The 27100-nt window shown below is 37.7% G+C and overlaps 1 protein-coding gene across 8 annotated transcripts in view; it reads right to left on the bottom strand.

Annotated features, from left to right (window-relative positions):
• UBAP1 (ubiquitin associated protein 1) overlaps nt 1–24649 on the bottom strand; it is a 61024-nt gene extending 36375 nt beyond the window's left edge. For 2 of the 8 annotated variants that reach the window (XM_045840850.1, XM_045840855.1), the window contains exons 1-2: nt 24441–24649; nt 5096–5207 (exon numbers count right to left, since the gene is read on the bottom strand). The gene's annotated coding sequence lies outside the window, so the exon portion shown is untranslated. Of the gene's footprint in view, nt 1–5095; nt 5208–22402; nt 22446–24043; nt 24250–24440 lie in introns of those variants that run through there. The other 6 variants (XM_045840849.1, XM_045840856.1, XM_045840851.1 and 3 more) reach the window with 5 other exon arrangements.
• Between the last annotated feature and the right edge of the window lie 2451 nt (nt 24650–27100).

The raw sequence follows: 27100 nt of genomic DNA, 5'->3' as shown, positions 1-27100 counted from the left end.
GACACATCATTATTAAAAGGCCAAAGGTTAAAGATAAAGAGAGACACTTAAAAGCAAGAAAAAGTAGTTACCAGAAAGCTGCCAGATGAGAAGGGGAAAGGGGAGAATGGGTGAAGGGGTGAGGGGATTAAGAAATACAAACAGGTAGTTAAAGAATAGCTGTAAAGCACAGCTTTCTGTAAAGTACAACTTTACATGGGGATGTAAAGTACAGTATAAGAAATGGAGTAGCCAAAGAACTTATATACATGACCCATGGACATGAACAACTGTGGCGGATTGCCTGAGGGAACAGGGGGCATTGGGTAGAGGGGGGCAGGGGGCAAAGGGAGAAAAATCAGGACAACTGATTTTTCATAATAGCATAGTCAATAAAATATAATTTAAAAATAAATACAGTGAAAAAAACAAGTTGAAAAGTGCAAATACAAATAAATTATCTTAATATTATGTCTTTACCTGGTAAAATACCTTCTAAACCTAGCATACATAGAGCACATCTAAAATAGTTTTTAAAATGCAGTCACAATTACTAGTAGGTTTTCTCTATGGCATGAAAAAGATGTTTTAAAATCAATAGTGATGATGATTCCAAAATCCTGTAAATATACTAAACAGTATTGAATTATATTCTTAATGGGTGAATTGTATGGCATATGAATTATGGATTGTATGGCATATAAAACTGTTATCAGCCCTGGCTGGTATGGCCCAGTGGATTAAGTTCCAGCCTGCAAGCAGAAAGATCGCCAGTTTAATTCCCTGTTAGGGCATACGCCTGGGTTGCAGGCTACTGTGAAAGTGCAAAAAGCAACCAACCAATGTTTCTCTCCCTCTCTTTCTAGATCCCTTCACCTCTCTCTAAAATTAAGTAAATAAAATCTTTAAAACTTGTTACCAAAAAAAAAAGTAGTTCTAGCCCTGACTGGTGTGACTGAGTGAACTGGGCATCAACCTGGAAACCGAAGGGTCACCAGATTGATTCCCAGTCGGGGCACATGCCTGGGTTGCAGGCCAGGTCCCTGGTTGGGGGTGGTTGGGGCATGTGAGAGGCAACCGATCGATGTTTCTCTTACATATTGATGTTTCTCTCCCTCTCTTCCTCCCTCCTTTCCCCTCTCTAAAAATAAATAAATAAAATCTTTAACACACGGTAACTGTAAATTTGGATTTGGTAAGCTATGCAACTAAAGAATGATAATCAGGTATAGGGGAGGGAAAGGAACAGATGAGTGACATCTTTTCATTTTCGTAATAGTTATTATGAATGAAATAACTACTAATTTTATGTATTGGTAAAAGAGAATTTTATTCATTCATTTTTATAATCTGTAGGATAATAAATTAACTGCAGTTACCAAACAAAACAAACTATTTCCAATGGACCATTCCTGATTCTAACTTTGCCGAGGCCAATTCATACAGGCATTTCCCTAACTTATTTTATATCCCAACTTATCTATATATTCTACATCAGGCAGGACCTCATAACAGTAGCAAAGAGGCATATATTAGTCTTAATGTCCTGTGAACTCAGAAGTGTTAGGTGTCCCCACATTAAGGCTTACCTGACAGCAAGCGTCATTCAAAGACAGTTTAAAGTGTTAACAGCAAACAATTATGCCATTTCTATTACTCACAGATAGTTACTAGTTAGTTAACTGCTATGGACTTGTAATAACAATGCTGAGTAGAAGACAAAGACTATACCCAACTCCTCTAAAGATAAAAATTATTATGTATAAAGCATTCTCAGATTCCAAAAGAAAGAAGGCATATTTTTACATTTGTAAAAAGAAAAAAAAAAATCAGAGAAGTGACTACCTATATCAGTGGTAGGGCTGAAAATAATTCACAACATTTTTCATGGATTCCAAACATTCTACGGCAAACAGGTATTATTTCTTTAAAACTTTACTTTAAAAGTTTCAGTTTCCAGCATGATGTGGAGATAAAGTACTCTGGTTGATAATCTAGTTAACAGAAAATTAAAATTACAAAGTATATGGGTCATCAATTTTCATAGAACCAACAAACCATAATGAAAATTATTTAACCTTTTTATTATATGTGCAAGAAACATTTCATATGCTCTTAAAGGGTTTAGGGTCATCATAATGTACATAAACCATAACAATACAGAGATTTTTAAACCCAAAAGCAAGATTCTTGGCAGCTTCAACCTTCCCACATAAGCATTTATCAAAAATGTGTTTCTGTAAATCTCTGCTGGGAAAGAAGTGGTATCTAAGCATCCAGCAATGAGAGCTGTGAATGTACTCAGACAGGAATGAATGCGCATTTTCATCCCTGTGTCCCTAGTATTTATTAATATTGTTGGATATCAGGTCTCTGAAGCAGCAGGTGTATTTAAGAGGTAATGGCTAGAGAGAGGCTACTTGAGCCCCTGATTTAATAATTTTGCAAACAAGCTAACATCAGGTATGCTTTAAAGAAGTGCCACCTAATTTAAAAGGATTCTTTTTTTTTTTAATTGATTTGAGAGAGAGGAAAGGAGGGACAGAAGGGGGGCCGAGGGGTAGGGAGAGAAACATCAGTGTGAAAGAGAAACGTTGATCAATTGCCTCCAGTAGGCGCTCCGACCAGGGATTGAATCTGCAATCTAGGTATGTGCCCTGATAGGGAACTGAACCCACAAACTTTTAGGCGCACAAGACAGTGCTCCAAATGAGCCACGTGGCCAGGCTTAAATGGATTCTTCATGGCTCTTTTATAAAAAAGGCTCTACCAAAAGACAACCCACAGATGAGAGAAAATATTTGCAAATTATATATCTTATAAGGAATCTGTACCTAGAATATATAAATAACTCTACAACTCAACAGTCAAAAGACAACCCAATTAGAAAATAGGCAAAAGGATTCAGAAGTCAATTATCCAAAGATAAACAAATGACCAAGAAGCACTTAGGATGTTCAACATCATTATTCATTCACTAGGGAAGTGCAAATTGAAAACTCCTCTCCCTATTCCCATGTTAAAGCATGTGTATTATCTTCAATAAAGCAAAATTTCTATTAAAAAAAGAATAATATATGAAAACTAAAAGATAATATTCCTTATTACTAAATAAAAGAATGTAAATTCTTTAAAATCATGCTTCAATACAGCTGATAAAATGTAGATTTTCAAGGGGTTTTCTAATATTAAGATGATTACTGAATGCAACTCCTATTATATTTTCTACAAACCTTACTATACAAAAACATACACATTGATCACTTACAGTAAATTTTTTTGTTTGGTAGGCAGTAAAAACTTCATTGTCTTTCAAGAATCAAAGGCATCTGAATAGCTACTTAGATCAAAATTTTTTTCCTGAAACATCTAAGCAAAATCAAGTGACATATACATATGCTTGCTCATAAGCTGCTTATATTTAATTGCAACCATTTATTGTATACTTTCTATAATCTAAAGTGTTCAATTATGGAAAATGATTAAATTATGCAAAATACAGACGATGGGTCATGATGGCATTAAATGTTTACTGAAAGTATATATTAATGGGAAATAAGTATAAGCTTTAAAATGTTTTTACAAGTTGAATTACTTTAATTATGTGAAAATGTTCATAAAAGAAGACTGAAGGAAACACATTTGCCCCCAATGTAAAACTATAAATGCTCACAGACAGAAAAAGTTTCATAAGCAAGGATAAATTTCCTCTAAAATAAATATGAATGCTTCTATTAAAGGAAAAGTATCAAATAGAAATAACAATTACACAGTTTTCTTTTCATAAGCTTTTATACTATGAAAATGTAGAAATCCCTGAAGCAACGAGGAACTTCAACAATGTTCTATTTTGCCAGTTCCATGCCACTTGAGTTCAAATACTACAGAAGAAAATGATAACTTAAACTTTGAATCACTAAGACATCTAAAAACAAAGAAGATGAAACAGGTAACAAAAAGAGAACTTCAGGGAGAGAAGGAGGAGCTAGAGTGCAAGAGGCAGAAGAGAAGGAGAGGAGCAAGGAATGGAAAAAGAGAAAGTTGAAGAGGGTAGGGGAAGAAAAATAGGAGACCAGGAAGATGAAAACAAATATTCTAGGAAGGCCCAGGCCCATTTCAAAGCGGAAGAGAAAGCCCAAGGGCAATTATATTATGTTTTCATTTTCTTTCTTCCTTTTCTCCTATCATCGTTAAATTACTACTACATGAAATTACAGTCTACAAATAGCTTCCCAATACACACAATAGCAATTTAAGATCTCAGTAAGCTATCACAGTCACATTTATACTATAAGAGCTGCAATCAGGAATTCCCCAAGATACAAATTAATCCAGGAAATTCTCCAATTTACAAAAAAAGATGGCTTCGGGAATCATCAAATTTCAAGTCTGAAAACAAAGTTAACACCCATAAAACTAGCACTCATACAAACATATATATGACAAAAATTACATGTTTAACTATTATCAGTACTAGGCTATACTACATGGAAAAAGCTTTCCTTTCTCTCTGTTCTCAGAGTCATTTTGGAGCCTCACTTCCTTCATCAGTAAAATAAGAGTAGCAGCCCTGGCTGGTGTGGCTCAGTGGACTGAGTGTCTGCCTGCAAACTGAAAGGTTGCTGGTTTGATTTCCAGTTAGGGCACATGCCTGGGTTTTGGGCCAGGTCCCCAGCTGGAGGCATGTAAGAGGCAACCAGTTGATGTTTCTCTCATACATCAATATTTCTCTCCCTCCATTTTCTCCCTCCCTCCCCTCTCTAAAAATAAATAAAATCTTTTTTTAAAAAGGGGGTAGCAGACTGAATAACCACCCCCACATAAATCTATAATGGTAGAATAAAATTAAGGAAAAATATTTATGTTTCCAAATTAAATAAGTATTCAGCATTCAAGGTAAGTGACAGCATCATTTACTATACACTGTAACTTTCACGATGTCTACTGGCAAAATAAAAAGTTGGCCATTTAGCAACCAAATTCCTCTAATCCTCCCCACCTCTTTTTTTTTATTTTAATGATCCATGAAACCCAGAGGTCTGGAAACCATTTTTTTTATACCACTTATGAAATAATTACCTCAAATGAGTCTGATAATAAAAACAAAAGAACATACTTTTGAATACTGCCTGAGACACAGCAAGAGCTCAACAAAGGTTGGTGGACTGAATACAACTTGCTACAGAGTAAACAATTTTCCAAGTACTGCCATCAGTAAACTGGTGTACCTAGACCAAAAAAAAAAAAAAAAAAAAAAGTACATTTTTATTTGAAAATAATATTAGAATTTATTTTGAGTGAAGAATATGGCTGTGAACACTGAATTGAGGTTATGAAAACTTACATTCAGTCTCTTTCAAGTCTGAAAATTAGCCAGACACTAGTTTCAGTGTCTGTGGATCTATCACTGTCCACAAATTCTGTATTTGCAAAACTAAGCCCTCTTATTATTGGCTGCTGCCTGTCAGCATATTTGGCTGAAGATAGAAGGCCAACAACAGAGGTCAACAGTACACCGATTCATATTGCAGAGCATTTCAATAGCCCCAGTAAGCTTTACTTTATGCATTAATTTCTTCTTTCAACTAAGCTCAAATACTGTTTGTTCAGTCAGGTTCTTCCTGAATACCACTGTCTTATGGAAAGCTAAAAAGGAAAATCTAAATTTGAGTCACTAACTTGCAGATATAACAGGCCCTGCTATTTTGGAAGGGGGGAGGGGGTATAATACCTATGCAGATATGGAAACAAGGGTAAGATAATCTTACAATGGTAGTTATAATTGGGTGATGGGTTTACAGGTGGGGCTTTTGGTTTTTCTTTTCTGCTATTTGCTTTTTAAGTTTATATACATACTTTGTAATGGGGGGGGGAATCTAGAAAGCAGCAGAGGCAAAAAAAACCTACCACATACCTGTAAGAGAGTTAAAAAAGAACATAATATGAGGGGGGTGGGAAGAATACATCAGTGGTTTCTAGATGCGTAAAAACACCTAGAAACACACAAAGGTTCTAGATTACAGACTTCACAGAGATCTAACTGGTGTTTGCTTTTATTGCCAATAAAGGATGCAATCCATGATGAAGAGCTAACATCACAAATTGCCCCAAATAACATAGTATCACCACTCACAAAGTAAAAACTATAGGAAACAGAACAACTAGGTAGAAATACATAATTAACAAGATAGGTCTAATTTGTATTATATGCCAAAAGCACCCTAAAAACATAATACACGTTTTTAAAAAAAGATTTTATTTATTTTTTTTTAGAGAGGGAGGGAGAAAGAGAGGGAGAGAAACATCAATGTGTGGTTGCATCTCCTACTTGGGACCTAGCCCACAACCCAGGCATATGCTCTGACCAGGAATCGAACCAGCGACCCTTCGGTTTGCAGGCTGGTGTTCAATCTACTGAGCCATACCAGCCAGGGCCATAATATACCTTCCTAAGTACTCACAGAACACTTCACCAAAACTTAAGTAAACATCAGGCCACAAAAAAATTCCAATACATTTCCAAAATCAAACATAGGACAGCCAAATAGCTGAAAGACAAAAAACAATTAGAAATTCCACTTTAAAAAGAGTTCTAGTTATTATTTGGTTTTCTAAATTGTATTAGAAAACTCATGGATCAAAGAGGGAACCAAAATTAAAATTAAAGAAGATCACGACAATAAAAATATTGCATTTAAGAACCTACAACAGACAGCTAAAACAGAACTCATGAAAATTCATGGCACAAGGACTTAGGATATAAATAACCATTTAAGAAAAACACAAGAATGGAAACAATAAAAATATAGGCAGAAAATAATCAATTAAAAATCAGGAAAGTTGCCCTGGCTGGTGTGGTTCAGTGGATTGAACCACAAAGGCCTGCAAATCAAAGGGCTGCCGTTTCAATTCCCAGTCAAGGCACATGCCTGTGTTGCGGGCCAGGTCCCCAGTTGGGGGCACATGAGAGGCAACTAAATTGATATATCTCTCCCTCTCTTTCTCCCTACCTTCTCCTGTCTCTAAAAATAAATAAATAAAATCTTTTAAAAAATAAATTGAAAATACATGTTTTTTAAAAAAAGAAATATAATGAAAACATACAATGTATCACAGGAGCTAAGAAGTAAAAATAGCCCTGGGTGGGTAGTTCTGTTGGTTAGAGTGTCGCCCCAATATGCCAAGGTTGCAGATTCAATCCACAGTCGCATACAAGAATCAATCAATGAATGCATAAATAAGAGGAACAAATTGATGTTTCTGTTTCCCTCTCTCTACCCTCTTTCTCTCTCTCTTTCTCTCAAATAAATAAATAAATAAATAAATTTTTAAAAGAAGTAAAAATAAACTTAAAAGGTACAGGAATAAAATTAAAAGTCTATTGAAAGGCACAAAAGAAGATTTACATGATTGGAAAAACCTGATAATCTTGGAGAGGTCACACAACATCAATTCTCCTGCCCTGGTTGGTGTGGTTTAGCCGGCTGAGTGCTGTGAACCAAAAGGGTTCAGGTTTGATTCCTGGTCAGGGTACATGCCTGGGTTGTGGGCCACATCCCCGGCTGGGGGGTAGGCAAGAGGCAACCAATCAATGTTTCTCTCACACACTGATGTTTCTCTCCTTCTCTTTCTCCCTCCCTTCCCTTCTCCCTAAAAAATAAATAAAATCTTTAAAACAAAAAAAATAAGATCAATTCTCCCTGAATTACTATATAAATTTGGCAGGATGCAAACAAAGACTGAAGTATTCTTTTTTTATACTAGATAAGTGATTCTTGATTCTAAAGTTCATATGGTAATAACAATTATGCAAAACAGCCAAGAAAACTCCATATAAAATAATAAAGGGAGACTAGTCTATCAAATGTTAAAATGCTTATTACAAGATATAGTACTTAAAGCTGTGCTGTACTGATACATAAAGAAACATATCAATGAAACAGAATAAAAATCCCTAAAATACCCCAAATATGGAAATCTGGTATATAATAAAGCTGCATTTAAAATCTGTGAAGTGATGGGACAACTGGGTAACTATCTAGGAAAAAAGTAACATTGGATTCTTATCTCACACTCTTTACCAAAATAAATTCCAGATGGATTAAAGGTATAATGTACAACTAGCCAAATATATAAATCCTATTTTCATTCTCCACAGAACACTAATGGGCAAAAATAACAATTATCTTAAACTTAGAATCCAAAAAAATGCTTGCCTTATAAAAAACTTAGAAAATGAAAGTTATTTTTAAAGTCAAGTAGCTGTAATGTATGTTTTCTCACTAATTACTCTTGCAAATGAGGTTTTACCAAGTTATTAATCATATGGTATCCTTAAGACTACAAGAAAAGCAGCTAGTGATTCAATGCAAAGTTCATTACACACAGTTTAATAAAAATTGGTTATAGTTGAATACCAACTCATCAAAATGTAAAAAGCGACTAGAGGTTTACTGAGCCAAAACATCATCTCCTCTCCAACTCTTTCAAAAATCACGTTACACCTAGCTGGTGTGGCTCAGTGTACTGAGCACCAGCCTGCAAACCACAGGGTCACCAGTTCAATTCCCAGTCACTGCACATGCCTGGGTTGTGGGCCAGGTCCCCAATTGGGGATGGATGTTCAAGAGGTGATAGATTGGTTGATGTATCTTCTCACACACTGATGTTTATCTTCCTCCCTTTCTCCCTCCTTTCCCCTCTCTCTAAAAATAAATAAATTAAATCTTTAAAAAAATAAAAAAAAAATAGAAGGGAACTATTTCAACTTGATAAAGGGCATCAATAAAAAAAAAAAACTATAGTTAACATCATACCTAGTAAAATACTTTTCCCTTAAGTTCAGAAATAAGGCAAGGATGAAGGATGTCCACTTTCATCACTGATATTCAACACTGTACTGTAAGTTCTAGACAGTGCAATAAGACACGAACGAGAAATAAATGGTATCCAGACTGGAATAAGCAAGCAAAATCTGTCTTTTCTTCACAGACAACATAACCTGTAGAAAATCTAATAGAATCTACGAAAGAATACTAGAACTAATATCGAAGTTTCTAAGACTGGAGGCTATAAGATCAGTACATAATAGTTCACTGCATTTTTACATACTAGCAATAAACAAATTGAAATTTTAAAAATCACCATTTACAATAGCACCAAAAATTATGAAACTCTTAGGGATATAGGACCAAAAAAAAAATATGCAAAATCTGTACATTGGAAACTAAAAAGACTGTTCAGGTTACTTTAACAAAATACCATAAACTCAGTGGCTTATAAAAAACAGAAATCTATCTCTCCTAATTCTGGAGCTGAGAGTCAAAGATCAACGCACCAGCAGATTTAGTGCCTGTTGAGAACCTGCTTCCTGGTTCACTGACAGCTATCTTTTCACTATAACCTCCTAAGACAATGGAATTGGGCAAGGAAGCTCTCCTAGGCCTCATTTATAAGGGAATTAATCACAAAGGTCCCTCGCTTATGATCTAATTACCTTCCAAAGGCCCTCCAAATGCCATCACCTTGGGAATTAAGTTTCAACATATAAATTCGGGTAGAAGGAAAGGGGGTGAACAAATAGTCTATAACAAAGACCTAAATAAATAAATATATACCATGGTAATAGGCCGTAACACTCAATATTTCTAAGATGTCATTTCTCCCTAAATTGACCTATAGTCAATATAATCCCAAACAAAATCCTACCAGGCTTTTTGTAGATATTCTGACAAGCTAACTCTAAAATTCACACAGATGCAAAGAACCTATATAGCCAAAACCACTCTGAGACACTTCCTGATCTCAAATTTTATTATATAGCTACAGTTATCAGATAGTGTGACACTGGCATAAAGACAAATAAATCAAGAAAATAGAACAGAGTCCAAAAATAAATCTACATATATGTGGACAAACTATTTTTAAGCTACAAAAGCAGTTCATCAGAGAAAGGACAATCTTTTCCACAGAAGGTACCAGAATAAATGAATATCTGTATTCAAAAATTAAAATAAAACCAACCTCCCCCATCCACATCTCACAACATGTAGAAAAATATTACTTCAAAATGGACCACAGACTTTGTAAAATCTAAAACTATACAACTTCTAGAAGAGAACATAGGGGAAAATCTTTCTGACCTTGGATTAGGCAATGGTTTCTTAGATATTAACACCAAAAGTACAAACCAAATCAGACAGAAAACAGATACTGTATGATTTTACTTATATAGGGCATCTAAAAGAAGCCAAAACAAATGAACAAACAAAACAAAATGGAACCAGAAAACAGAGAACTGATGGTGCCATAGGGCTAAGGTTAGGGGGATAGACGTGTAGGCCAAAAAAGGAGTTCTATGAAAATTAAACTCACAGGGTGATCTAATCATAAATTCCTAACTGGGCAAGTCATGGTAGGTAGTCTCGCCCTAGGCAAACAACCTCTTTAGTAAAAGACTTACTTTGCCTTAAACAAGCGCTATCCATTGTTTCTGTGGAGGTAGGTTAAGCTTTGAAATGCTCCCTTTCAGACTCCTCCTTCTAAAGTTTGACCACCAACAAGAGAGCACAAAATCTTAACTATCCTGTAATCTGATTAGGGTCTTGCTTTCTCCCACTTTCAAGTAAACTTCCTTCCTATCCTCCTTAATCTCAAATGCATAAAAGAAATTGCAAACTGTTATTCTTCTAAGCATTTTTCTCAGTCTGTGGAGATCCTGCTTCTAGGTGTTTCCTGTTTGACTCAAATTTTTACAAAAATTCTCTACAGGTTTAGACGTTTTTATATCAACAGGTAAAAAAAGTGAAGGAGAATAAGAGGTACAAACTTCCAATTATAAAATTATACAGCACAGGGGATATAGTCCACAATATTGTAGCCCTGGCCAAATAGATCAGTTGGTTAGAGCATCAACCCAATATACCAAGGTTGCGGGTTGTGGGGTAGCTCAAGACATGGCCCCTTCCACCACCCATGATAAGGGCTGGCTGGCCATGGGGCCCCTGGCCAGAGAGAACGTGTATTGCTTTGGGAATGGATTGTAACTCCTTCCTCATCTCCGTCTGGAGAGCCGATTCTGGTCCTATGACTGCTTCTTGACCTTTCTTTCTGCACATATACACTGACATAACATAGTTTAGAGTCACATGAAGGACACATGCTCCCTTTGTCTAGGACCCATTATAACAACTCTCAGACGCGAGGAGGTGCGGTCTCTCCCACTGACCTGCTGCCATCAGTACATTCCCCTGTAATGTAATAAACAGCATGTCCACATTGGCTAGTCCTCCGGGTGATTTTTTTCTGAATATCATGAACACTTAAGCAACTCCCTGATTTGGGGCTCCTGTGCTATACAGGTTCAATCTCGGGTCAGGGCACATACAAGAATCAACTAATGAATACATAAATAAATGGGACAACATATCTATGTCTCTCTCTCTCTCAAATCAATAAAAAATGTTTTAAAAATATTGTAATAACTTGGCACAGTGAACAGATGGTTACTAGACTAATGTGATGATCACACTGTAAGCTATAAAAATGTTGAATCACTATGTTGTACACCTAAAACTAATATACTATTGTATGCCAACTATAATAAAAAATTTTAGGCAGTCCAAGAAGGCAGCAGCACAGGACACTGATCTCACCCACTCCCACTGGCAAACTCAAATATATACATATACAGAGAACAATTACTCCTGTGAGGTAACTGAGGGCTTGAATGAAGAAGCACTTCTGAACAAACGAGAAAAACACAGACTAGAGAAGGCTGGGAAACCAGGGGAACACCCTCCTAGAACTATGTGAAGAGTCTGGAGAGGTGGAACCCAGAAGCACCATTGTTTACACATCCACCTAAATTTCCATAGGGCAGGCAAGAGCTCTGCCTGGGTGCTTTGGCCTACCTGCAAGATCACAGCATGTTCCGAGTTCCCAGCTACATTATAGAACAAAAGAAGAAAGCAGGAACAACAGGGTGTCACCACATTTCCTTTCCATGAGAGCCACTCCAACCCAGCAAGGGAGTGCTCTAAGCACTCTAAGCACCTGTCTGGCTCTAATCAGTTTCCTTAAACCAGGAATGTCAAACTCATTTTCACTGGGGGCCACATCAGCCTCACGGTTGCCTCCAAAGGGCCGAAGGTAATTTTAGGACTATATAATGTAACTACTCCTTAAAAGTTAAGTGAGAGCTCGGCGCTGCTGCTGGGTAGAAGCAAGGTGCCAGGCCTGATAAAACAAGGCAGAGGGCCAGATTTGGCCCATAGGCCTTGCGTTTGCCACCTGTGCCCTAAACTATCCGGCACAGAAAGCCTACACACAGAGGTCGCTTCTGTGTAAGACCATTTCCTATATAACAAACAAGATAAAGAAACTGCATGGAGTTGATTGGGGAGCCATGGGAGCTTGCTGCGCACTATCAGAATTCTCCTGGGTCAGTGGTGCAGATGAGTACATTGTTTATGCCCCCCACACCTTCATAGGGTGGGTATGGGCTGCATCCACGTGCTGTGGCCTACTTGCAAGGTCACTACAGCCTGTTCCTGGACACATTGCCTGAGCCCATTTTGGCCCCCATTAAGGGAACAAGCAAGATCAATAGAGTATTACTATATGTACCTGGACTCCCCACCCAGAGAACCTCAGGATTGACAGGCCAGTGCCCCAGACACCTTAGGTACCCACTTGGCTCCTAGCAGCCTGTCAAAACACCTGGCACATACAATCTACACACAGGTCAATTCTACAAAAGTTCAGTATTCCAACACTGGAAGAGAGAGCTATTTTGTCAAAATCATATAAACGAGCATAGAAATCCCCCCCAAAAGAAATACAGAGTATCTCACAAATGAAGGAACAAGAAAAGCCCCCAGAGGGAAAAAACAAATTAAGAAAATAGCCCTGACTGATGTGGCTCAGTGGATTGAGCACCAGCCTGCATACCAAAGGGTCGTCAGTTCGATTCCGGGTCAGGGCACATGCCTGGGTTTCTGGCCAGGTCAGGTCCCCAGTGGGGGGTACACAAGAGGCAACCACACACTGATGTTTCTCTCCCTCTTTCCCCCTCCCTTCCCCTCTAAAATAAATAAATAAAATCTTTAAAAAAAATGGGGATAAGAAATTTGCCTCATAAAGAATTCAAAGAAATGATAATAAGGATGATCATTGAGGGTGAAACAGAGAAACTTAGGGAGAACTTCAACAAAGACTTAGAAAGTGTAATAAAGAACCAAGCAGACCTGAAGAATACAGTAACTTAAATAAAAAATACATTAGAAGGAATCAACAATAGATTTGCTAATACAGAACAATGAACCAGTGACCCGAAAGACAGACCAAGTGGATATCAACCAATCAAAACAGTAAAAAGAAAAAAGGATTTTAAAAACAATGATAGTCTACAAGATCTCTAGGATAACATCAACCCTTCAAACATTTCCATTATAGGGATCCCAGAAGGAGAAAAGAAAAAGGAACAGAAAGTCTATTTGAAGAAATAATGACTGAGCCCAGCCTGGTGTGGTTCAGATGGTTAGAGTATCATCCTGTAGACAGAAAGGTCACAGATTCAATTCCCAATCAGCGCGCATGCCTGGGTTGTGGGTTCCATTCCCAGTTGCGGTTTGTGCAAGAGGCAATTCATCAATGTTTCTCACATCAATGTTTCTCTCCCTTCCTTTCTCCTTCCCTTCCTCTAGAATCAACGTGCATGTCCTTGGTTAAGGATAAAAAAGAAAATGACTGAAAATTTTCTTAACCTAGAAAAAGATATCCAGGTCCAGGAATCACTGAAGAGTTCCAAACAAGATGAACCCAAAGAGACATACACTAAGACATACTTTAATTAAAATGGCAAAAGTTAAAGAGACAATCTTGAAGAAAGCAAGGGGAAAAGAAGTTACATACAAAGGAAACCCCATAAGGCTATCAGCTGATTTCTCAGCAACAACTTTACATGCCAGAAGGAAATGGCAAAACATCTTTAAAATACTGAAAGAAAGAAACCTACAACCTAAATAATTTACCTGGCAAGGTTATCATTTAGATTTGAAGGAGAGATAAAGAGTTTCCTGAACAAACAAAAAGTAAAGGAGTTCATCACCATTAAACCAGGCTTTTGAGAAATGTTCAAGGGTCTTTAAGCAGAAAAGGAAAGTCCATAACCAGAAATAAGAAAGTATAAGGAAAAAAAATCTCACAGGTAAAGCCAAATACTTAATAAATATAGCATATCAGTTATTTTAAAAGTTACCACAAAGGTCAAAAGAAAAAAGTATTGAACTTAACTCAAACTACAATTACTAGTTGGGAAATAGACAACACAAAAAGATCTAAAACAACATTAATAACATAAACAGTGAAAGAGGGAATAAAAATGTAGTCCTTACAGACTATATTCAAATTTAATGCCTATTAGCTTGAAATAGACTGTTATAAATATAGAATAATATACATAAATATCATGGTAACCACAAACCAAAAACCTACAAGAGATATACAAAGAATAAAGACAAAGAAAACCATACAAAACACTAAAGAAAACCAACAAACCACAAGGGAAAAGATCAAGAGAAAAGAAGAACTATAAAAACAATGAAAAACAAGTAACAAAATGTCAGTAAGTACATACATATCAATAATTAATTTAAATGTAAACAGAGTAAATGTTCTGATAAAAATAGTGTGGCTGAACAGATATAGAGATACGATCCATCCATATGCTTACAAGAGATGCACACTTCATACTAAAAGATACCTCTAGACACATACAGACTGAAAGTGAAGGAATGAAAAGATATTCCATGCAAACAGAAAGGAAAAGAATGCTGAGGTAACAATACTCATTATCAGACAACATAGACTTTAAAACAACAATTATAAAAAAGACAAAGAAAGATATTACATAATTATAAAGAAATAAAAAAAATATAACAATCATAAATATCTACACAACCAACATAGAAGGCACTAAATATATTAAAAAATTATTAATGAACATAAATGGAGAAATCCACAGTAATACAGTAATAAGGGATTTTAATACCCCATTGACATCAATGGATAGGTCAAGACAAAAAATTAGTAAAGAAATAATGGCCTTAAACATAATATTAGAGCAGATTAACTTAATAAATATTTATAGAACATTTCATCCAAAAACTACAGAATATACATTTTTTCAAGTGCACATGGATAGATCCAGGATATATCACATATCAGGCCATAAAACAAGCCTCAATAAATTCGAGAAGATTGAAATCAAGAAGAAAAAAACAAACAAAAAAGAAAACAAAAGGAACAATAAATAAATATTTTTTTTAAAAAAACAAATAATGAGAAAGAAAATAAAGACTGAAATCAAATCAAGTGCTTTTTCCAACCACAACTGCATAAAACTAGAAATCAACTACAGGAAGAAAACCGGAAAAAAATATATAAATAAGTGAAGACTAAACATCATACTACTAAATAACTGACGGATCAAAGAGGAAATCAAAAGTTATCTTGAAACAAATGAAATGAAAAGACTTTTCAAAATTTATGGGATACAGCAAAAGCAGTTCTAGTCCTGAGTGGTTGGCTCAGTGGACTAAGCATTGCCCTGTAGATTAAAAGGTTGCCAGTTCGATCCCCAGTCAGGGCACATGCCAGGAATGCAGGCCAGGTCTCCAGTTGAGGGCATGGAAGAGGCAACCGATCAATGTTTCTCTCACACATCTGTGTCTCTCTCCCTCTTTTTCTCCCTCTCTCTAAAAATAAATAATTTTTTTAAAAAGTAGTTCTAAGAAAAAAATTGATAGCTATATAGGCCTACTTTAAGAAACATGAAAAATTCTAAATAAACTAACTCTACAGTTAACAGAACTAGAAAAAGAAAAACAAAGCCCAAAGTAAACAGAAATAACGAAATAGTTAAGATCAGAATGAAATAAATAAAATAGAAATTTTTAAGTAAAAAAGATGAAAACTAAAACCTAGTTTTTAGAAAAGATAAATATAATTGACATTCCTTTAGCCAAACTCATCAAGAAAGCCCAAATAAATAAATTATAAGTGAAAGACAGGTTACAACCAATACCACGATACTACAAAGAATTATTAAAGAATACTAGGAGTGTCCTGGCTGGTGTGGCTCAGTGGACTGAGTGCCAGCCTGTGAACCAAAGGGTTGAGGGTTTGATTCCCAGTCAGGGCACATGCCTGAGTTGCGGGCCAGGTCCCCAGTTGGGTGTGCATGAGAGGCAACCACACATTAATGTTTCTCTCCCACTCTTTCTCCCTCTCTCCCCCTGTCTAAAAATAAATAAATAAAATATTTTTTAAAAAAGAATACTAGGAGCAATTACATGCCAACAAATTCAACAATACAGAAGAAATGAATAAATTTCTAGAAGTATATAACCTTCAAAAACTCAGCCAGAAAGAAATACAAAGCATAAAAACAAACCAAATCCTGTCTGGTGTGGCTCAGTGGCTCAGTCAGCTTGCAAACCAAAAGGCTGCTGGTTTGATTCCCAGTCAGGGCACATGCCTGGGTTGTGAGGTGCGTCCCTGATTGGGGGTGTGCAAGAGGCAACTGATCCATGTTTCTCTTGTACATCATCGATGTTTCTCTCCCTCTTTCTCCTTCCCTTCCCCTCTCTCTAAAAATAAATAAATAAAATCTTAAAAAAAGAAAAGACTACTTACTAGCAATACAAGTGAAGCAATAATGAAAAATCTCTCAATAAATAAAAGTCCAGGACCATGATGGCTTCACAGGTGAATTCTACCATTCAAAGATTTACTGTATTTTGCCATATATAAATGTGCACTTTTTTGCCCAAATTTTTAGGGAATAAAGGATGCACATTATACATGGGTATTATGACTATATACTATGGGTATAATAATCCCATGTATAATGCACACAAAAACATGGGTGCACATTATACACAGGAATGCATTATACATTGCGAAATATAGTAATACTTGAGGACTCACGGACATGGACAACAGTGTGGGGACTGCTGGGGTGGTGGGCTGGGGGTATAAGGAGACTAAACGGTAATGGAGAAAATACAATAAAAAAAATTTTTTTAAAGAAATAATACTGGACTTTTGGTCAAGATGGAGGTGTAGGTAGACACACTTCACCTCCTTGCACAACCATAAGAAGGATCACAACTAACTTCAAAACAAAAAACACCCAAAAGTGCCAGAAAATCGAACTGTATGGAAATCCGACAACCAAGGATTTAAAGAAGCCATATTCATTCAGATGGGTAGGAGGGGTGGAGACAGGGAGCTGGGGCAGAGAGGATACGGTATGATGGAGGCAAGGCAGCCAGTCAAACAGGGAGTTCCACATTCCTTAGGGTGGATAAAATCAGTAGGGATACCTTGGGTGCAAGCAATCCCAGCCCCAGACCGGACCACATAGTCCAGAGTTCCACTACCAAGAAAATATAGCCTCATAACTTCTGGCTGTAAACACCAGTGAGGGTTGGGGTAGCAGAAGAAACTGCTGATCTCCCAACAGTGTCCATTTAAAGGACTCACATGGTCCTAGAACGAATCAAAACTCACCTGCTCTGGGAACAACCACAGGACAGCAGCTAGAGGGGTGACGGTCACATATGGTAAGGGGGTGAAGTGACTGGAAATGGGGCAACTGCAGAGCAAGCCTCAGCAGCTATGTCCCCTCTCCGACACCTCCTCCACATAGTTACAAAGTGGTACAGTGGGTTGCTGCATCTTGACAAATACCTAAGGCACCACCCCATACAGATTAACAGGTGTACTGCGCCAAGAAATCAAAGCAGCTCTACCAAATATACAGAAACAAACACAGGAAGGTTGCCAAATTGAGGAGTCAAAGAAATATGGCCCAAATGAAAGAACAAAATCCCAGAGGAAGAACTAAGCAAAACAGAGATAGCCAACGTATCAGATGTAGAATTCCAAACACTAGTGATAAGGAAGCTCAGAGAACTCACTGAGTATGGCAAAAGCCTCAGGGAAGAAATGAAGGCTACACTAAGTAATGGAAGAAAGCTGGGGTTCAAATCAATGATTTGGAACAGAAGGAAGAAATAGTCAACCAGTACAGAATGAAGAAATGTGAATTCAAAAATAACAAGGAGAATAAAAAGACTCTGGGACATCTCCAAAAGTGCCTATATCCGAATCATAGGGATACCAGAAGGAGATGAGGAAGAACAAGAAACTGAAAACTTATTTGAAAAAAAAAATGAAAGAAAACTTTCCTAATTTGCTGAAGAAAACAGACATACAAGTCCAGGATGCACAGAGTCCCAAACAGGTTGGACCCAAAAAGGGCCATGCCAAGATACATCATAATTAAATGCCAAAGGTGAAAGATAAAGACAGAATCTTAAAAGCAGCAAGAGAAAAAGAGACAGTTACCTATAAAGGAGTTCCCATAAGACTGTCAGCTGATTCTCAAAAGAAACCTTGCAGGCAAGAAGGGGCCAGAAGTATTCAAAGTCATAAAAGGCAAGGACCTACAACCTAGATTATTCTATCCAGCAAAACTATCATTTAGAATGCAAAGGCAGATAAATTGCTTCCCAGCCAAAGGAGTTCATCATTACCAAGCCATTATTACATGAAATGTTAAAGGGACTTATCTAAGAAAAAGATCAAAACTATGAACAGTAAAATTACAGCAAATTCACAACTATCAACAACTGAATCTAAAAAACAAAAACAAACTAAGAAACCAGAACAGGAACAGAATCATAAATATATAAATCATTTGGAGGGTTATCAGGGGGAGGGGAAAGGGAAAGAATGCGGAAAAAGGTACAGGGATTAAGAAGCATAAATGGTAGCTACAAAACAGACTAGGATATTAAAGAAAGTATAGGAAATGGAGAAGCCTAAGAACTTATATGCAATACCCATGGACATGAACTAAGGGGGGGATTGCTGAAGAGAAGGGAGGTACTGGGCAGATGGGAGCACAGGGGGAAAAACTGGAACAACTGTAAAGCATAATCAATAAAATACACTTTGAAAAAATAAAAGAATTAATACTTATTCTTCTTAAACTATTTCAAAAATTGAAGAAGAATAAACACTTCCAAACTCATTATACAAAGCCAGCATTACCTTGATACCAAAGCCAGACAAAGACATTACAAAAAAAAGGAAATTACAGGCCTATATCCTTCATGAACATAGACGCAAAAATTCTCTATAAAATATTAGTAAATTGGATTCAACATTAAAAGGATTATACAACATGACCAAGTGGGATTCATCTCAGGGATGCATGATGGATCAGTATCTGTAATACACATCACATTAACAAAATAAATAATAAAAACATCTGATCATCAACAGATACTGAAAAAGTATTTGACAAAAATCCAACATCTTTTATGATAAAAATTCTCAACAAAATAAGTTTTGAAGGAACATATCTCAACATAATAAAGGCTATATATGACAAACCCACAGCTAATTATCATACTCCTATCCACAGCAATCAGACTAATCAGAAAGAATGAAGTAAAACTCTCATTATTTGTAGGTGGCATAAAATACATAGAAAACCCTAAAGACTCCACCAAAAATTATTACAACTAACAAATTCAGTAGAGCTGCAGGATACAGAATCAATATGCAGAAATGTTACATTTCTATGCACCAGTAACAAATGATCAGGAGAAATTAAGAAAATCCCATTTATAATTGCCTCAAAAAATAATACACCTAGGAATAAATTAAACCAAATAATTAAAAGACATTGAAGAAAAAACTGAAGCACATAGAAATAAATGGAAAGATATACCTTGCTCATGGACTGGAAACCATAAACTATAAACCATAAACCAAAACTGTAAACCTAGTTTTGCCCACTCCCGCATGCCACAAACCATGAGGAAAAAAGAGACTGAAAATTTCAATTCATTAAAATTACACCTTGCCCCCCAGGAGACTAGGAAGAGATGAAAAAACAGATGAGAGGATATTTGGAACCCATGAATTAACTAATAACCAATATACAAAATATATAAAGAATTCAATCAATCAGGAAAAAAACTCAAAATAAAAATAAACACAAAACTTCACAGAAGGAGCACAAATGGCCTACAAACATATGAAAAGATGCTCAACTTCAGAAAATGTCAATAAAAACATAATAGATACCATTTCAAACCCCTTAGATTAGAAAAAAATTTAAAAGCCCGACAATATTGCCAGGGCCACGTAGCTCAGCTGGTTGAGCAGTCATTCAGCACACCAAAAGAATGTGGGTTCAATTCCCAGTCAGGGCAATTATCTAGGTTGTGGGTTTGATTCCGGGCCAGGAGGCAATGGACAGATGTTTCTCTTTCATATTGATGTTTCTCTTTCTTTCTCTCCCCCTGCCTTTTTCTCTCTCTAAAATCAATAAAACATATCATCAAGTGAGGATTTAAAAAAAAAGTCTGACAATATCAAGTGTTGAGGAGGAAGTGAAAAGCAAAACACACATTGGCTGGCTCTTGACTCACCATGAACCAATTCAATGACTCAGAAACTTCAGTGTTCAGTGAGCATTAATCACCTGATAATGACCAATCCAGAATTCTGGGAATACATTCAAAATTCTACCAAATACAAATTTTGGCCCTTAATGAACTAGGCCCAACCTGACTCAACAATACAAACAAGAAAATTTTTAATCACTTATCCAGTTTCTCTAGTTTATTTTGTTAAGTACAAAATATTAAGGTATTCATTTCCTCCTAAAATACTGATGACATCTTAACTGACTAAAATTTTAATGAACTGCCCTTATTTGGTTGGGCATCATCAGCAGAGTGAAAGGTCACTGGTTCAATTCCTGATCAGGGTACATGCCTCGGTTTTGGGTTCAGCCCCTGGTCAGGCACATATAAGACAACCGATCAACGTTTCTCTCTCACATCAATGTTTCTCTCCTTCTCTTTCTCTCTCCCTAAAAATAAATACAATCTTTAGAAAAAGGAATTTTTAATGAACTATTTACCATTCCAATAACACTACTATTTCAGTGAGAACAAGTATAGCATGACTTTAAAACTAGTGCTTACACAATTTATTTGATAGGAATTATACAGAATGGCCCTGTGACCACCTAAGAGGCACAAAATGGTGCAAAAGATGCAGTAGGAGCATTTAAAGTTGGCAGGTACCACCATTTTATAGCGGTAACTTTAGATACCTAAATTACTCAACTTCAGCCCTGGCTGGTATGGATCAGTGGATTGAGTGCCAGCCTGCAAGCCAAGGGGTCACTGGTTCCATTCCCAGTCAGGGCACTTGCCTGGGTTGCAGGATGGGTCCCCAGTGGGGGGCGTGCAAGAGGCAACCACACATTGATGTTTCTCTCCTTCTCTTTCTCCTTCCCTTCCCCCCTCTCTAAAAATAAACAAATAAAATATTCTTTAAAAATTACTCAACTTCTGCCCTGGCTGGCATAGCTCAGTGGATTGAGCTCGGGCTGGGAACCAAAGTGTCCCAGGTTCGATTCCCAGCCAGGGTACATTCCTGGGTTGCAGGCCATAACCCCCAGCAACTGCACATTGATGTCTCTCTCTCTCTCTCTCTCTCTCCCTCCTCTCCTCCTCTCCTCTCCCTCTCCTCTCCTCTCCCCTCCCCTCCCCCCTCCCCCCTCCCCCTCCCCTCCCTTCTTCTCTCTCTCTCTCTCTCCCCCTCCCTCTCTCTCCCTCCCTCCCTTCCCTCTCTAAAAATAAATAAAATCTTTAAAAAAAAATTACTCAACTTCTGTGACCCTCAACATCTAGAAGGACAAACATCAAAAACTGCCCACCTGATCAAACAGTATGGATTAAATGAGGTTATGTAAAGTGCTTCACAGTGCCAGGCTCATTAGCACAGGCCCAGTGATGGCACCTTTCCCTTTGTAAATCTTACTACTGTCACCTAAAATTTTTAAGCCTGAATTATAATTCTCAATTCATAGAAAAACATTACTCTTACATTCAAATCATTTTCCAATGTTACAAGAAATTGTGGGCTATAGGTTAGAAAAGCAATCCTTTCCTTCTTTCTCTAACTGAAGGAATCTTTCCTGTAAGAAAATAGATTCTGCCCTGACCAGTAGCTCAGTTGGTTGGAGCATCATCCTATACACCAAAAGGCTGGAGGTTCGATTCCTGGTCAGGGCACACACCTGGTTGAGGGTTCTATTCCCCTCCCCAGTCAAGTCACTTACAAGAGGCAACCAATCAATGTCTCTCTCTCTCTCTCTCTCAAATCAATAAATACCTCCTCAGTGAGGATGAAAGAAAGGAGAGAGGGAGTGAGAGAAGTCAATCAGTCAAGTGTCTTTTCTTTCTAAGAAAAAGTTTATTTAATATTTAAGGTACTACATACTATCTGTTGCATTTATTGAGGACTGTCTAAAGAAAATTACCTGATTAATGATGAACTGATGGTTGGTTTGGAGGTATTTTGGTCTGTGGGGAAAAAAGTTTACGCTAAAAAAACCCTCAAAACATTCAACAGTATGATTAAAGAACAGGAAATATTTATAATACTGGTACCTACATTCTTGGCTAATGAAAATACATCTACAATGCTGAAAATACTTGAGAGAATTTTAGTCAATGAATAAACCTCAGAAATCTCATTTTAAATATCTTACTCTAGTCAAGACATAAAAGAAAAAATACACGAGATAAAGTAACATTTATCAGTTCAAGAAATGTGAACTACCAACCATTGATGAAAACTGTCTACAGACCTAATATTATTTTATCAGTGTACTGTTACTGTCTTCTTCAAAATCAAAATGAAATAAGCCCTGACTGGTGTAGCTCAATGGATTGAGCATGGGCTGAGAGCCAAAAGGTCACAGGTTTGATTCCCAGTCAGGGCACATGCCTAGCTTGTGAGCCGGGCCCCCAGTAGGGGGCACAAAAGAGGCAACCACACATTGCTGTTTCTCTCCTTCTCTCTCCTTCCCTTCCCCTCTCTCTAAAAATATTTTTTAAAAATTAAAATTAAACACAAAATCTTTCAGATATACATAAAAGGTACCATGAGGTCATAAGCCAAATACAAAAAAAAAAAAATCTGGAAGTTTTTATATTTACAAACTTTACTTTTCTTCCTCTGTCTTCATTTCTAAAATAATGCTTTATCTACCAATGAGGCCGTAGCAAGTTATTTGCTATGCAGTGATAGAAATGACTACTAAAGAAACATTAATATTCCCATTTCCATAATTATGACTCTTATTAATACAACACACAACAGGCATTCAGTAAGTGTCAAATAAATCACAGAAAAAATAAATACAAATAAAAAGGAGATTAGAAACAAAAATTTAATTTATAAAATTCCACTTAAAAATAAGTTTAGACAATGTAATAGTTTAAACTTTGGACATTTCAGTCTTTGCTACAAAATAATACAGAAACCCTCAACTTAACTTGTTTGAGACATTAACTAGAAAGGGCTAGCTATCACTAAGTGTCCTGTTTTTTTTCCACCATCAAATCTAACAAAAATTTTAAAGAGAAACGTCTATCAGATCTATCTAAATTCTCAAATACTAACAACAAACAACTGAAGAAAGAGAGAAAGCACTAGTAAGTGCAGTTAGAACACAATATATATATATTCAATAGTCAACTAAACTACCAAATCTGGTTTGCAATACTCCATGGTGTCTAAAAACTCTCAAAAGTTTCAGTTTAATATAAAATCTATTTTTATGCTCAGCCATACTTTTAAGAGGCTACTCTGGAAACCAGTACATGTGGCAACAACACTAATACCAGAGATCACTGATATAGATCAAATAAACTGTAACTTGATGTTCCACAAGAAAGATTTGGGGCTGTTTCAGAGGCACAGCTGGCCTGTACAGGTAACAACAGAAGTGGCAAGATAAACATACCTGGAGAAGACCTGGCAATGTCAAAGATATCCCCAAAGACCACCCACCCCCGGGTATGTTCTCCTCCCTTACTCCCAAATCTCATCACCTCAGGGAGAACTAAATCTGCACCTCAAGTCCCCAGCTCAGCCTCAACTCCACATCACTTACCTTCTTGCCTAAAACCTGGATCCACCTCCCCGGAATTCTCTAATTCCTACCGAGCTCTCACTCCACCAAGATAGATGTCACCAGCGCTTATCTTCCAGTACTTTATTAGTCCCTTTAATCCGAACTCGTTTTCCCACAACCCATCTGCCCTCCTCCCATTTCAACTCACTCCAACCTATCTCCCTGAATCCTCCCCAAGTCCGGATCTCTGACCCCTTCTCCCTCCCACTCCCTCCTACTCCCTCTCACTCCCTCCTCTGCAACTCCTTTCATCCAGCTGGGCCTCTAGCCTCTTTCCCGGCTTTCCCTCCCCCATCCGTCTCCCATCTCCGAGTACCGGAGCCCTACCCCCAACTCCGCCCCTCTGCCCCCTCCCCCAGAAGGAGGCCCCCCTCACCTGAACGCCACTACAGCCGCTGTCCCAAAACCCGAGAGGTGCTAGCGCCGGCCGACCTCCCAGGTTCGGTCCTCGCTGAGCTTTTGACGGCCCCTAGGGAGAGCAAACGCCACCACCTTCAACTGTACCCGCCCCGGGCCAGGCCGTCACTGAAGCCACAACCAGTATCACAACCGCCATGTTGAAGTCCTACTTCCCTCCTCCTTTCCCTTACCGCCCCGCCCTTTGGGCGTCTGATGTCATGGCGCCGCACTCCACGCCCCCTGGGCCAATGGGAGGGGCCAACGGTGACGTAACTAGTGTCTGTTCTAGTACTAAACTTCGGCTACCTCGCGCACAGCAATCCGAACTGGTGAACCCTGCTGACCGGAAGGGAGGGAAGGAAAGTGGGGGTCGATGGGAGGGTAAGGCTTAGGGGTTGGACAAGAGGATTTGGGAAGACGGGTTGAAATTTAGGGACCAGAGTTGAAGGGGCGGAAGGCAGATAAGATTCGGGAAAATTAGTTGAGATTTAGGGGACTAATACACTACTGAGATGGACGCAGTAAATAACTGGCGGGAACCGAGATGCTTGGAACACGAAGGGAAGCACGAAGGTTTACCAACAAGGTCTACTTGGGAATCAGGATGTCTGGTTTGTGGTCCCCAGTCAGTGAACCTGGTACAAGTTCTAGCATTTCTGGTGATGCCTCACTTTCCCCATTTACAAATGAACGGGTTGAAAGGTGACTTCTAAATCCTCCAATTCTGACATTCACCCAGTTTAAACCAGGTAATCCGATCCCAACCCTTTATTGCCTTCGGCCTTTATTGGGTGTCTTCTGGAATCAGAATGGAGGATTCATAACTGAATTAGATGAATCTTAGTTCCCAAAAGTTACTAAATGGTAGGGGAAATAGAAGCATAAACATATAACTCCAGGAAAAGTCAGAGGGTTACTTTTTTTTTCAGTTGATCTGGAAAAATGGACTTTGCTCTAAGGGATTAGGAAAGATTTACATCTACATTTTCTGGGTGGGTAAAGAGTGTAAGTTCTTGTGTCTAATTCTCCAGTCCTGTTTTCCCTCCAGATCTCCAAGGGAGATAATATATGTACTTTGAAAGGTGCAGCAATTTTAACTCACAATTAGAGAGTTCCAGAAAGGGAGTGTTAAAATGAGCAAACAAACAAACAAACAAATTGTGAATTCTGGATTATTTGCCTGTGTAATTCAACAGATAATGGACAGCCATAGATTTGTAGAGAGAGTAGTGAGCTAAGCAAAGCTCTTCATCAGGAGAATTAAAAAGGTAGTAATGAATAAAATGGATTGGAGACTACATGCTATTCTTCTGCATTGAGTAAGAACTCATACATGAACTAAAGCAGAAATGGTGACATGGAGACTAGAGGATGGACTGGAACAAGATTTAGAAGATTGACTCAACAAGATTAAGAGATCTGCTATATGGAAGGAGAAATCATGAAGAAGGAGCTAAGTTTTGGGGTCTCTTAACTAACAGAAACAAGAAAGACCTAAGGTTTATTGAAGCCCTAAGAGAGATAATAATGAGTTCAGCTGGCCAAACTGAGATTAAGATGAGGGCAAATTTTCTAGAGAGATGTTCAGGAGGGAATGTGAGCTTAGAGATCAGAAAAGAGGTAAAGAGTACACATGTGTAGTGTATTACTACTCCTTGAACAAATACCCACTGGGGATACAGCAGTATGTAAAAAAGACATCCCCCATCAAAAAAAAAAAATCCCTGTTCTTATAGATTCTAGATTTCTCATAGATCTCATAGATTTCAGCTCCTTAAAGTTAAGGAGTAGTTACATTTATACAGTCCTAGAATGACATTCGGCCCTTTGAAGGCAACCACAGGCTGATGTGGCCCCTGGTGAAAATGAGTTTGACACCCCTGTCATAGAACTTACATTCTATAGGAAATAACTAATAATAATGATGGTGATAGGTGTTAATAAAAGGAATAAAGCATAAGAAAGACAATAGAAAGTATCCATGGTTGATCTAACTCTCTCTCAACCCCACGCCCACCCCATGCCTTCTTCCCCCTTTCCTTCCTTCAGGCATGTACCTGTACCTTTGCTTCCTCTTTCCTAAGCTCCAAGGGCCCTTCTTCTGCCTCTGTAACTTGTTTCTGAGTTCACACATCCCAGCTGGCTCACTTCCACTACCTCAGGGGAAAAAATAAAAGTAAGTATCCATGGTTGAAATGCATAAAGGATGGCCAGGGAAAGGTGACATCTGAGTAAAGACCTTAAGGAAGTGAGAAAATGAGTAGTCATGTTGCTATAGAAGAAGAAAGTGCCAGGCCAATGCAAGGGAACGGTAAGTATAAAGGCCTTGAGGTGGAAGCTTACCTTCTATATTCTAGGAAGAGTAAGCAGCCCAGTACTCATGGCTGGAATGGAGTGAGTAAAGAGGAGAATAATAGAAGATGAAGTCAGAGAGGTAACAGGAGGCTATGTCACATAAAGTCTTGTAGATCATTTTAAGGACTTCGGCTTTAACTCTAAGTGAGATGAAAGCTACCGCCAAGTTATGAGCAGAGAAGGAAAATGCTCTAACTTTTTAGCAGGATCACTGTAGCTACTATACTGAGCAAGAAGGGCAAGAGTGGAAGCCCTTAGTAGTTATTGCAGTAATCCAGGCTG

The sequence above is a fragment of the Phyllostomus hastatus genome, unplaced genomic scaffold, assembly GCF_019186645.2.
Source record: "Phyllostomus hastatus isolate PE091 unplaced genomic scaffold, TTU_PhHast_1.1 phas_contig_34, whole genome shotgun sequence".
Classification (NCBI taxonomy): domain Eukaryota; kingdom Metazoa; phylum Chordata; class Mammalia; order Chiroptera; family Phyllostomidae; genus Phyllostomus; species Phyllostomus hastatus.
Note: the sequence above shows the minus strand (reverse complement) of the source record. Positions and strands in the feature narration are given on the sequence as shown.